This window comes from Bombina bombina, chromosome 1 (genome assembly GCF_027579735.1).
Source record: "Bombina bombina isolate aBomBom1 chromosome 1, aBomBom1.pri, whole genome shotgun sequence".
Lineage (NCBI taxonomy): Eukaryota > Metazoa > Chordata > Amphibia > Anura > Bombinatoridae > Bombina > Bombina bombina.
The window spans coordinates 546121182-546134854 of NC_069499.1; positions in this window are offsets into that span (position 1 = coordinate 546121182).

The following is a 13673-nucleotide window of genomic DNA, read 5'->3' on the forward strand; positions in this document are numbered from 1 at the left end:
TATAGCTAGAATATAAATAATAATTATATTGTAGCTATCTTAGGATTTATTTTTATTTTACAGGCAACTTTCAATTTATTTTAACTAGGTACAATAGCTATTAAATAGTTATTAACTATTTAATAGCTTACCTAGCTAAAATAAACTGAAATTTACCTGTAAAATAAAAACTAACCTAAGTTACAATTACACCTAACACTACACTATACTTTAATAAATTATTCCCATTTAAAACTAAATACTTACCTGTAAAATAAACCATAATATAGCTACAATATAAATAATATTTATATTGTAGCTATCTTAGAATTTATATTTATTTTACAGGTAACTTTGTATTTATTTTAGCTAGTTAGAATAGTTATTAAATAGTTATTAACTATTTAATAACTACCTAGCTAAAAGAAATACAAAATTACCTAAAATAAATCCTAACCTAAGTTACAATTAAACCTAATACTACACTATCATTAAATTAATTAAATAAACTACCTACAAATAACTACAATTAAATACAATTACATAAACTAACTAAAGTACAAAAAATAAAAAAAGCTAAGTTACAAAAAATAAAAAAATAAGTTACAAACATTTTAAAAATATTACAACAATTTTAAGCTACTTACACCTAATCTAAGCCCCCTAATAAAATAACAAACCCCCCAAAATAAAAAAATGCCCTACCCTATTCTAAATTAAATAAAGTTCAAAGCTCTTTTACCTTACCAGCCCTTAAAAGGGCCATTTGTGGGGGCATGCCCCAAAAAGTTCAGCTCTTTTGCCTGTAAAAGAAAAATACAACCCCCCCAACATTAAAACCCACCACCCACATACCCCTAATCTAACCCAAACCCCCCTTACAAAAACCTAACACTAATCCCCTGAAGATCATCCTACCTTGAGTCGTCTTCACTCAGCCGAGCAGCGATGGAACCGAAGTGGACATCCGGAGCGGAAGAAGTTAATCCTCCAAGCGGCGCTGAAGAAATCTTCCATCCGATGAAGTCATCATCCAGGCGGCGCTGAAGAAGTCTTCGATCCGGGCGATGTCATCTTCCAAGCCGGGTCTTGAATCTTCCTCCCGCCGACGCGGAACATCCTTCTTCACCGACGGACTACGACAGCCAATCGGAATTAAGGTAGGAAAAATCTGATTGGCTGATGGAATCAGCCAATCAGATTCAAGTTCAATCCGATTGGCTGATCCAATCAGCCAATCAGATTGAGCTCGCATTCTATTGGCTGATCGGAACAGCCAATAGAATGCGAGCTCAATCTGATTGGCTGATTCCATCAACCAATCAGATTTTTCCTACCTTAATTCCGATTGGCTGATAGAATCCTATCAGCCAATCGGAATTGAGGGGACGCCATCTTGGATGACGTCCCTTAAAGTAGCCTTCATTCGTCGTAGTCCGTCGGTGAAGAAGGATGTTCCGCGTCGGCTTGGAAGATGACATCGCCCGGATAGAAGACCTCTTCAGCGCCTCTTGGAAGATGACATCGCACGGATCGAAGACTTCTTCAGCACCGCCTGGATGATGACTTCATCGGATGGAAGATTTCTTCAGCGCCGCTTGGAGGATTAACTTCTTCCGCTCCGGCTGAGTGAAGACGACTCAAGGTAGGATGATCTTCAGGGGATTAGTGTTAGGTTTTTGTAAGGGGGGTTTGGGTTAGATTAGGGGTATGTGGGTGGTGGGTTTTAATGTTGGGGGGGGTTGTATTTTTCTTTTAATTGTAATATTTTTAAAATGTTTGTAACTTATTTTTTTATTTTTTGTAACTTAGCTTTTTTTATTTTTTGTAATTTAGTTAGTTTATGTAATTGTATTTAATTGTAGTTATTTGTAGGTAGTTTATTATGATAGTGTAGTATTAGGTTTAATTGTAACTTAGGTTAGGATTTATTTTACAGGTAATTTTGTATTTCTTTTAGCTAGGTAGTTATTAAATAGTTAATAACTATTTAATAACTATTCTAACTAGCTAAAATAAATACAAAGTTACCTGTAAAATAAATATAAATCCTAAGATAGCTACAATATAATTATTATTTATATTGTAGATATATTAGGGTTTATTTTAAAGGTAAGTATTTAGTTTTAAATATGATTAATTTAGTTAATAATAGAAATATTATTTAGATTTATTTAATTAATATTTAAGTTAGGGGGTGTTAGGATTAGTGTTAGACTTAGGTTTAGGGGTTAATAATTTTATTACAGTGGCGGCGGCGTAGTGGGGGGCAGGATAGGGGTTAATAAATTTATTATAGGTGACGACGGTGTAGGGGGGCAGGATAGGGGTTAATAGGTTTAATATAGGTTGCGGCGGGTTCAGGGAGCGGCGGTTTAGGGGTTAAACTATTTATTTAGTTGCGGCGAGGTGCGGGATCAGCAGGATAGGGGTTAATAATTTTATTATAGAGGGCGACGGTATAGGGGGGGCAGGATAGGGGTTACTAGGTATACTGTAGGTGGCAGCGGTGTCCGGGAGCGGCGGTTTAGGGGTTAATACATTTATCAGAGTTGCGGCAGGGTCTTGGAGCGGCGGTTTAGGGGTTAATACATTTATAAGACTTGCGGCAGGGTCTAGGAGCGCCGGTTTAGGGGTTAATACATTTATCAGAGTTGGGGCAGGGTCTAGGAGCGGCGGTTTAGGGGTTAGTAACTTTATTTAGTTGCGGGGGGCTCCGGGGGCGCCGGTATAGGGGGTAGAACAGTGCAGTTTAGTGTGAGTGCTGTTAATTGACTCAATTAACTGGAAAACAAAAATTTATATGGGACTTAAAGGCTGATGAAGCTTTTCGAATTTTAAAACAAAAATTTACAACAGCCCCCATATTACAACTACCTGATCCTGATTTACCATATACTTTGGAAGTAGATGCTTCTAATGTTGGGATTGGAGCCATACTTTCACAACAGAAATTTGGGGATGTAGTTCAACACCCAATAGCCTACTTCTCCTGTAGATTATCACCTGCTGAAAGAAATTACTCAGTGGGTGATAAAGAGTTGCTAGCAATGAAATCTGCAATGGAACATTGGCGACACCTTCTTGAAGGTACAACACACCCCTTCCAGGTATTTACAGATCACAAGAATCTGCAATACCTCAAAAGAAATAAAACGTTATCTTCACGATAAGTACGATGGGCTTTATTCCTGGATCGTTTTAATTTCGCACTCACTCATATCCCTGGTACAAAGAATATTAAGGCAGATGCCCTTTCAAGATCATTTGAAACTATTGAAGACACAGAAAACCTGACACATATTATTCCACCGACTAAAATAATTGGTCTTACCACCTTAATGACATCTGATTTATACCAAGCACAACTGACAGACAATGAAATTCCTCCCATTTGTACTCCTGATTCAGATTCTGGTCTTTATATGTACAAAGATTCAATATATGTACCTATCTGTTTGAGAAAACAGATTATTCAACAACACCACAACACCCCTTTAACGGGACACCCAGGTATTGAAAAAACAACTGATCTTATCAAAAGAACATACTGGTGGCCTCACATGAAGATGAGCATACAGGAATATATTTCGGATTGTCAGACTTGCGCCACGAAAAAGAAGGAACATCACAAATCATATGGACTCTTAACACCATTACCCATACCCCAAAGACCATGGGATATGATATCTCTAGACTTCATTGTCGATTTGCCAAATTCACAAGCTCACAACACAATAATGGTAGTTGTGGACCATCTTACTAGGATGGCACATTTTATTCCTTTAAAAAAGACTCCCACTGCTTATACTACTGCAACAGTATTTAATAATCATATTGTAAAGTTACATGGCTTACCCACATCCATAGTGTCAGATCGAGGTACTCAATTTACTTCGAAGTTTTGGCGTTATCTATGTAAAACCCTACAAATAACACTAAAATTCACTACAGCCTTTCACCCACAATCAAATGGTCTCACTGAACGTATAAACCAAACCCTTGAGCAATATCTCAGATGCTTTATTTCCACCCAACAAGATAACTGGTACGAATTGCTACCAAATGCTGAATTCGCTTATAACAATTCAATAAACAGTTCTACTAGGTTATCTACCTTCTATGCCTCATATGGATACCATCCACGTACTTATCCTAATACTTTAACATGTTCTGAATCACCTTCGGTTTCTGATTACACTGAAAATTTGAAGGAAGTAATGATAAATCTACAGGAACACCTGACTGAGGCAAAAAACTCCCAGAAAAAGTTTTATGATAAAAAGAGAAAATTACCACCGGAATATAGACTTAACGATTTAGTTTGGTTAACCACAAAAAACATTCAGTTACCCGTGCCTTGTAAAAAGTTGGCTGCTCAATTCATTGGTCCTTTCCCGATAGTGAAAATCATCAACGAAAACGCAGTAACTTTGCGTTTACCCTCAAATATGCATATCCATCCATCCTTCCACGTCTCGCTTTTAAAACCCTTTCAAGGACATGATGGTCCGAATTTGGATACGTCTTCCATTTCTATTGAGGATCCTCAGGATTATGAGGTGGATCAGATTCTGGATTCCAGGAGACGTCGAAGGACCCTTGAGTACCTGGTACACTGGAAGGGTTATGATGAGGATGAGAATTCGTGGGTAGCAATGCGTGACTTGAATGCACCTGACTTATTGACTGCATTTCATACCTCCTACCCCTTGAAGCCTGGTCCTAGGTTTTCTGGGGTGGGCTCTTGACAGGGGGGATCTGTTAGGAATTGACTTAGGCTTTGTACCTTTAAGTCAATTTCTCCGCCTCTCATACACCCTTATTGACGGTGTCTCCTTCCCAGACTTCATTGTTTGATTATTGAGTCACTGAGGGAAGTATTGCTGAAACTTCTTTTGTCTCTTTATTGTATTAAGCCACTCTTGAACAATTCAAGATTATTATTCTAACACTTCTTTGAATCCTTAACTCCTAGAGTCTAACCTATGCATTTGAGAATCAATCAGAGCAAACTCAGGAAAAGAACTAACAAGCTCCATTCAGTTCTCACCTGTTACAGCGCTGCATCGGCTTCTGTGTACACAGAACTGAACCAGTGACGTCACCCGCCTTGAACTTCCTCCTCAGTGAGCAGCGCGCCAGACTAAACTGACACAAACAGTTTGTAGAAGGATTCCTCTTCGCCTTATTCCAAAATCTCTTCAGCTACAAACTTCCAAATAAGGTATGTGCTCAGGAATCATCGGCTTGTGCTATATATATATATAAACTAATCTTGAACTGTTGATGCAATACTAAGTGTAACATTTGCGCAACCTCTACAGCTGCAATTCAGAAACGCTGTGATAAACTGATCTACGATCTTATTATCTTCTTCTTACTTGTACCGCAGTTAAAGTATAAAAAGAACATCAATCTCCACCTTTGTTCTCCTATAATACTGTTATAAATATTACTCATTCTTAAGCCTGCTAAGAATTTCCTTAAATGAATACTCATAAGAAACCTTGAATTGAAATATCTGTATCTTTTATTTTGAGAGTGTTCATAACATGCAAGACTATCAGTCTTATGACAAAAACTATCACATATCCATATATAAATATCAATTTGCTTTCATACAGGTTCCCTATAATCAAAGTTGTGTTTATTTGGAGATAATGAAAGCATACACTCAGTGAACTAGTGGTAATGTTATTTTAACCAGTGTATTTTATTACACCTGATGAAACAGCGTTTTGAAGTGCTGAGAAACGCGTAGCAAATCCAAGGAGGGCTAGCTAGCATACCCTACTTTTTTGGTTCCTGTTTTAAAATGTACTTTTATTGATATTTTAATAAATTGCTTGTTAATTTTAAAATTGGAACCTATATTGCCTACTTTATACCAATCGCTTCCACTGGAAGTACTAAGCTGTGGAGATTCCAGCATTCCTATGCTCCTGTGATCCCTGAGTTCCTGCATTCTTGGGCTCCTGCATCCCTGAGTTCCGGTATTCGGGTGAACAGTTAACTGAGTTGCTGTATAAATACCCAGTCTGCACCTGATAGCACTGTCTGAGTGCGCCAAGGAAATGTGAGTACCCTGTAACAGGGGTCCCTTCTATGTTTATTTATCCTCTATGCTACTGATACACACAGGCGCCTCTCTCTGCTCCATATTTTATTCTAGATCGTATGACACTAAGGTGTAAGGAGAGTACTGCCTCCACTGGATATTTGGAGTTCGGTGTCCCCACTTTGGAGGAACAGATCCACTTGACAACTATCTGTTTTGAACAAATATATTATTGGGACTCTTTTCCATAGAGATATTCTTGGTTTGCACATTTAATTATCTGTTATACACAGTGTGAATATTTATTTGCTTTGAAAGGTTGTCTCAATAGAATTTTCTTTATATATGGGGTTTTTATATATGTTTTTTATCTTTATATCCTGTAATACAATGTAGTATAAACTCCATTGATAGCGCCCTCTATTAGAAGTGTGTACATTGACCTCTTCTGTGTAATTAGTGTTAATACCTGTTTAGGTTATATAGAGGTGCTGCTTCTCCTTTAATTCTCCACGATAATGTTGTCCACATTCGAGAGAACTGCCAGAAGGAACTCTTGTAACACAAATGTTCCATCTATAGAAAATCCTCAAGACCCTACCCAAATTAAAACCATTGTGAACCTCTTTTCCAAACTAGAGGATCTGCTAAAGATGGAACATTGACACTGGTAAGACATAGATTCTCTAACTAAGTATAAAGAAAAAAAGCAAATACCTAGAGGTCTTAGGGTTTTTAAAAATTGCTCTTTCAAAAACGATGTAGAATTGCTAGAAAAATGGCATAATATTCTCAATGAATGCTCTTTTAGCCTGATTGACCTGTTGATCCCACACAGACAAAAATTAATAGATGAAGTGGGGAAAGAAATTGAATCTGGATTTACAGTCTATGAAAGAACTTTAGGATACAAAACTAAATACACAAACGATCAAAGCATCTGACAATTTTCAAAATTAGATTATTAAAATTATACAAGGAAAATGAAAAGAGATGAGGATGACTATGAAAAAGGGGAAGTTTATACCTTTAACAGGAAAAAAATAGTACCTATACAGAAGTGCCCCCCCCCCCACACACAGGAATTTTAAATATCATAAAAATAGTAACCCTCAGAGTTATTACAACAATTCACCTAAGCAGATGTCTACAAACACAAATTCTCATTTTAATGGTAAACCGCAAAGTAGATAGTAACAATAACCGCAAAGTAGATAGTAACAATTTTTTACACTTTGGGAGCAACCACTTAAAAAGTTGGAAGGCGAATATCCCCTTTAGCCAGTTCAACAGAATTAGGAGAAATGGAAATACTTTGGAAATATATGATGCACAATCCCCTAGTTTAGTTGAAAGATTTTTGGCTTAGGGATATCCCCTCTCCCTGATTAAAAATAGCCAAGAAAGAGACAGAGATTTGGATAGAACTGATATGCTTAAAGGTAAACCGAATAAAAATATGACAAATAATGAAGTAAGAAATTATATTTCACAACCACGTTTTATTACCCAATACAATTCTAACCACAGAGCGATTAAAAAATCATTGCAAAAGCATTGGCATGTTCTTCAGAAGGATCCTATACTTAAACTTAAATTCTATACCCTAAACCTCTGCTGACCTTTAGGAGAGCCCCCACCCTTAAGCAGAAACTGGCTCCCAGCAAGGTAGTAATGTCCAAAAAATCTGGGGTAAGAAAATCAACACCTAATACCTCTTCAGGTATTTATAGATGCGGACATTCTAGATGTTCTATGTGTAAATTCATCATACATAAAGCAAAAACTGTAACTGCTAACACTAAAGGAGAAGTGTTTAAGATTAAGGGGCCGTATTACCTGCAATACATCCTTTGTCATATATACATTATCCTGCAAATGTGGCCTACAGTACCAAACATCAAGAAAAAATTGCTTCTCCGTAGTGTGCCTAAACATTATGTATAGACAAACTTGGGTGAACCGTGTTATTTCCACATATCCCCCATATATCCTACCGTCACACAAATACATTGGCCTCTATGTATGAAGCAGTCTACTTTCCTGCATTTGCCGGCCCAATACGCTAGCCTAAGCTCGCCTACCATCGCTGCCACAGACCTGAATACGTTTGCCAAAGTTATCAAGAAAGCTGTCAAGAAGCCGCACACCAAGTACGGAGCGATGAGCAGCGGATACTCTTTTACCCCCTAAACCGCCACTCCCGGAGCCCCCCGCACCTAAATAAAGTTATTACCCCCTAAACCGCCGCTCCTGGATCCCGCCGCAACTATAATAAATATATTAACCCCTAAACCGCCGCTCCTGGACCCCTCCGCCACCTACATTATACCTATTAACCCCTAATCTGCCACCCCCTATACCACCGCCACCTATATTAAAGTTATTAACCCCTATCCTGCGGATCCCGGACCCCGCCACAACTAAATAAATTGTTTAACCCCTAAACCGCCACTCCCGGAGCCCCCCGCACCTAAATAAAGTTATTACCCCCTAAACCGCCGCTCCCGGACCCCGCCGCCACCTACATTATACCTATTAACCCTTAATCTGCCACCCCCTATACCGCCGCCACCTATATTAAAGTTATTAACCCCTATCCTGCGGATCCCGGACCCCGCCGCCACTAAATAAATTGTTTAACCCCTAAACCGCCGCACCCGGAGCCCATCGCTACCTACATTACATTTATTAACCCCTATCCTGCCCCCCACTACACCGCCGCCACCTACATTAAACTCATTAACCCCTAAACCGCCGCTCCCGGACCCCGCCGCCACCTATATTAAACTTATTAACCCCTATACTGCCCCCCTATACCGCCGCCACCTATATTAAACTTATTAACCCCTAAACCTAAGTCTAACACTAACACCCCCCTAACTTTAATATTATTTTAATAAATCTAAATAAAACTTACTATTATTAAATAAATTATTCCTATTTAAAAATAAATACTTACCTATAAAATAAACCCTAAGATAGCTACAATATAATTAATAATTATATTGTAGCTATTTTAGTATTTAATTTTATTTTACAGGCAACTTTGTATTTATTTTGGAATATGAGTATGATAAACACACAAGAGGGCGCTATAACAACTGAGTGGTGGAATACAAAAGATTATTAGTGATAAAAACAATAACAGGCAATATATATGAGAAACTATGAACAGATCATGGACTCTCACCATACAGACGATATAACAAATGATATTCAGTCCCAAATATATGTGCAGTGTTCATATATCCAATGTCCCAATGATGTGAGCAGAACCAGTTGCTGCCGATAATACTGCACTATCCTCCTGTGAATGCCCTCTTCTCTCCTAAATGACCGGAGGCAGATCTATAGGGGTGGAGGGGAAACAGAGGCGACAAATGTGTGTATCCAGTGTGATAATGGACCCCCCTGCACAAGTATGCTATACCCAGGGTACTCACACTTTGACTTAGCACACCAATGTGCTGGTAGGCGCAGACTGGCTATCAGAGCAAGCCAGCTAGCTCTCTCCGGTGCACTCTCTCGCTGTGGTAATCGTCAGAGTCTGAGCCGCTGTGTCTCCTTAGTGCTGGTCTCCAACACCAACAGGAACTGGTAACGGACTAACTCCCAAGGATTGGTAATGAGGATATATTTAACAGAGAATCAATACAGCAACCCTTAAAGAGGCTCTTTAAGGGTTGCTGTATTGATTCTCTGTTAAATATATCCTCATTACCAATCCTTGGGAGTTAGTTCGTTACCAGTTCCTGTTGGCGTTGGAGACCAGCACTAAGGAGACACAGCGGCTCAGACTCTGACGATTACCACAGCGAGAGAGTGCACCGGAGAGAGCTAGCTGGCTTGCTCTGATAGCCAGTCTGCGCCTACCAGCACATTGGTGTGCTAAGTCAAAGTGTGAGTACCCTGGGTATAGCATACTTGTGCAGGGGGGTCCATTATCACACTGGATACACACATTTGTCGCCTCTGTTTCCCCTCCACCCCTATAGATCTGCCTCCGGTCATTTAGGAGAGAAGAGGGCATTCACAGGAGGATAGTGCAGTATTATCGGCAGCAACTGGTTCTGCTCACATCATTGGGACATTGGATATATGAACACTGCACATATATTTGGGACTGAATATCATTTGTTATATCGTCTGTATGGTGAGAGTCCATGATCTGTTCATAGTTTCTCATATATATTGCCTGTTATTGTTTTTATCACTAATAATCTTTTGTATTCCACCACTCAGTTGTTATAGCGCCCTCTTGTGTGTTTATCATACTCATATTCCAGTTCTTATTCCAATTTTTTGGTATTAAGAGGTGCAGCTTGTCTCCCACATTGGGAGGCTATCTATTCCCGTCATATTCACTGATAGTTCTAGCGCCCTCTAGTGACTAAGGTCACAGTTGTTTATCGGTTTTGTATTTATTTTAACCAGGTACAATAGTTATTAAATAGTTATTAACTATTTAATAACTACCTAGCTAAAATACTTACAAAATTACCTGTAAAATAAATCCTAACCTAAGTTACAATTAAACCTAACACTACACTATCATTAAATTAATTAAATAAATTAACTACAATTACCTAAAATTAAATTCAATTAAATAAACTAAACTATAGTACAAAAACAAACAAACAAACACTAAATTACAGAAAATAAAAAAAGAATTACAAGAAGTTTAAACTAATTACACATAATCTAAGCCCCCTAATAAAATAATAAAGCCCCCCAAAATAAAGGTCTTTTTGTGGGGCAATGCCCCAAAGTAATCAACTCTTTTACCTGTAAAAAAAAATACAACCCACCCAACATTAAAACCCACCACCCACATACCCCTACTCTAAAACCCACCCAAACCCCCCTTAAAAAAAAAACTAACACTAACCCCCTGAAGATCACCCTACCTTGAGCCGTGTTCACCCAGCCGGGCCGAATTCTTCATCCAAGCGGGGCAAGAAGAGGTCCTCCATCCAGCAAGTCTTCATCCAAGCGGGGCAGAAGAGGTCCTTCATCCGGTAGAAGTCTTCATCCAAGCGGTGTCTTCTATCTTCATCCAACCGCGGCTCCATCTTACAGACCTCCGACACGGAACAATTTGAAGCAAGAGGGGGTTTCAATGGCACTGCTTAGTAAGTTAACGTGACTACACCCTAAATAGATTGCTGGTTTTATTCCACATAATCACAGGGTAAATGGTGCTGTGTATTGTTTAAATTACAGAGAGAGCATGGGCAAAAAGAGCAAGAAAGAATACACGAATAGCACTCTTGTAGTCATATGACACATGATGTGTATATGTTGGTAGAAAGATAGAATACCAAATGGTAAGGGGAGTACGCTTGGATAATTAAAACATAACTTTTATTAAATATGCAAAAAAACAGGAGATAAAATAAAGGGATGTGCAATTAAAAACGATAGCTGCCTGGGGCGTGATACAAAATGTATCTTATAACCCTATAGTGTAAGAGTGTGACAGTTCGAAGTTGTTATATAGTTTGGGTATAAATAACTTGGACTCTATTATGTGATAAAACAATGCAATGTTGGAGATAACCAATATATCTTATGTTGATCGTGTTAGTACAGTAATTAGTTATCCCAAGGTTTTATGCACCATATATTTATTGCAGAGAAAAAATGTTGCCAATATTATTTAAGTTTTACGCAAATTAACTTGTTAACAAAATATATTTAAAGTTACATTGAGCACATAAATGTAAAAAAGAGCAAAAATCATTAATTCAGCGATCAGTGTGATTGGTGCATACTTTAAGTATTCATGTTTGTCTGTTCAATATCTCACAGACTAAAACATTATACCTTGACATATCATGAAGATTAGATTTCTAACCATATATGTAAAAATGATTAGATGAACAGCTATCTCTTAATTTGTAGTAATTACTAAATCCAGACAGTATCTCTTGGTTTATAGTAATTACTAAATACAGCTAGTATTTGTTGGTTTGTGAGAATTACAAAGAATATTGGTTCTATTTGCATATAGAACATCCTGCTGGCCTGACGACTACCCGACGAATGAAGGTTCCTTTAAGGGACATCATCCAAGATGGCGTCCCTCGAATTCCGATTGGCTGATAGGATTCAATCAGCCAATCGGAATTAAGGTAGGAAAAATCCGATTGGCTGATTCAATCAGCCAATCGGATTGAAGCTCAATCCGATTGGCTGATCCAATCAGCCAATCGGATTAACCTTGTATTATATTGGCTGATCGGATTTTTCCTATCTTAATTCCAATTGGCTGATAGAATCCTATCAGCCAATCGGAATTCGAGGGACGCCATCTTGGATCGAGGGACGCCATTCGTCGGGTAGTCGTCGGGCCAGCAGGATGTTCCGCGTTGGAGGTCTGCAAGATGGAGCCGCGGTTGGATGAAGATAGAAGACACCGCTTGGATGAAGACTTCTACCGGATGGAGGACCTCTTCTGCCCCGCTTGGATGAAGACTTCGGCCGGATGGAGGACCTCTTCTTGCCCCGCTTGGATGAAGAATTCGGCCCGGCTGGGTGAACACGGCTCAAGGTAGGGTGATCTTCAGGGGGTTAGTGTTAGTTTTTTTTTAAGGGGGGTTTGGGTGGGTTTTAGAGTAGGGGTATGTGGGTGGTGGGTTTTAATGTTGGGGGGTTGTATTTTTTTTTACAGGTAAAAGAGCTAATTACTTAAGGGATGGTAAAAGAGCTGATTACTTTGTAATTTAGAATAGGGTAGAGCATTTTTGTTATTTTGGGGGGCTTTATTATTTTATTAGGGGGCTTAGATTAGGTGTAATTAGTTTAAACTTCTTGTAATTCTTTTTTATTTTCTGTAATTTAGTGTTTGTTTTTTTTGTACTATAGTTTAGTTTATTTAATTAAATTTAATTTTAGGTAATTGTAGTTAATTTATTTAATTAATTTAATGATAGTGTAGTGTTAGGTTTAATTGTAACTTAGTACAAAAGAGAAAGAGAGGAAATATTTCTCATGTAATCCAAGTCTTTTATTGATACAGGATCAGACAAAAAAAAGGCACAACGTTTCGGGGTCAATACCCCTTAGTCATGTGATAAAAGCACACCCAGAACACACCTGTTTAAATAGGCTAATAAATTAACCCCTTAATGCAACCTGCTTAGTAATTTTATCACAGTAGTGTATTAACACTGACACTTGCTGGTCAGGTGTGAAATGGCATGTAAATTAAAAACAAACCTGTTGATCAAATAAGCCTACCAGGTAAAGCAAGATTTTTACAGTTATTCAGTGAGTCTAAATTAAATGTGAGCACAAACAGAAAAAACTTCTCAAATATTTACACATTATGAATCATAAATTTGCATACAGAATTACATAGTGAATTACAATAGAGTAATGAACAAATGTATATTACAAGGTCCACCATATATACATTTCTCAAATGAGAAAGGTGGATTTGACGAGGGTACCAATTTCATTTTATAAACACTTAATGGATCGCAATGTTTCCAAGAGATATATACTAAAGACCTAGGCCTAGATTTGGAGTTTGGCGGTAGCCGTGAAAACCAGCATTAGAGGCTCCTAACGCTGGTTTTAGGCTACCGCCGGTATTTGGAGTCATTCAAAAAAGGGTCTAACGCTC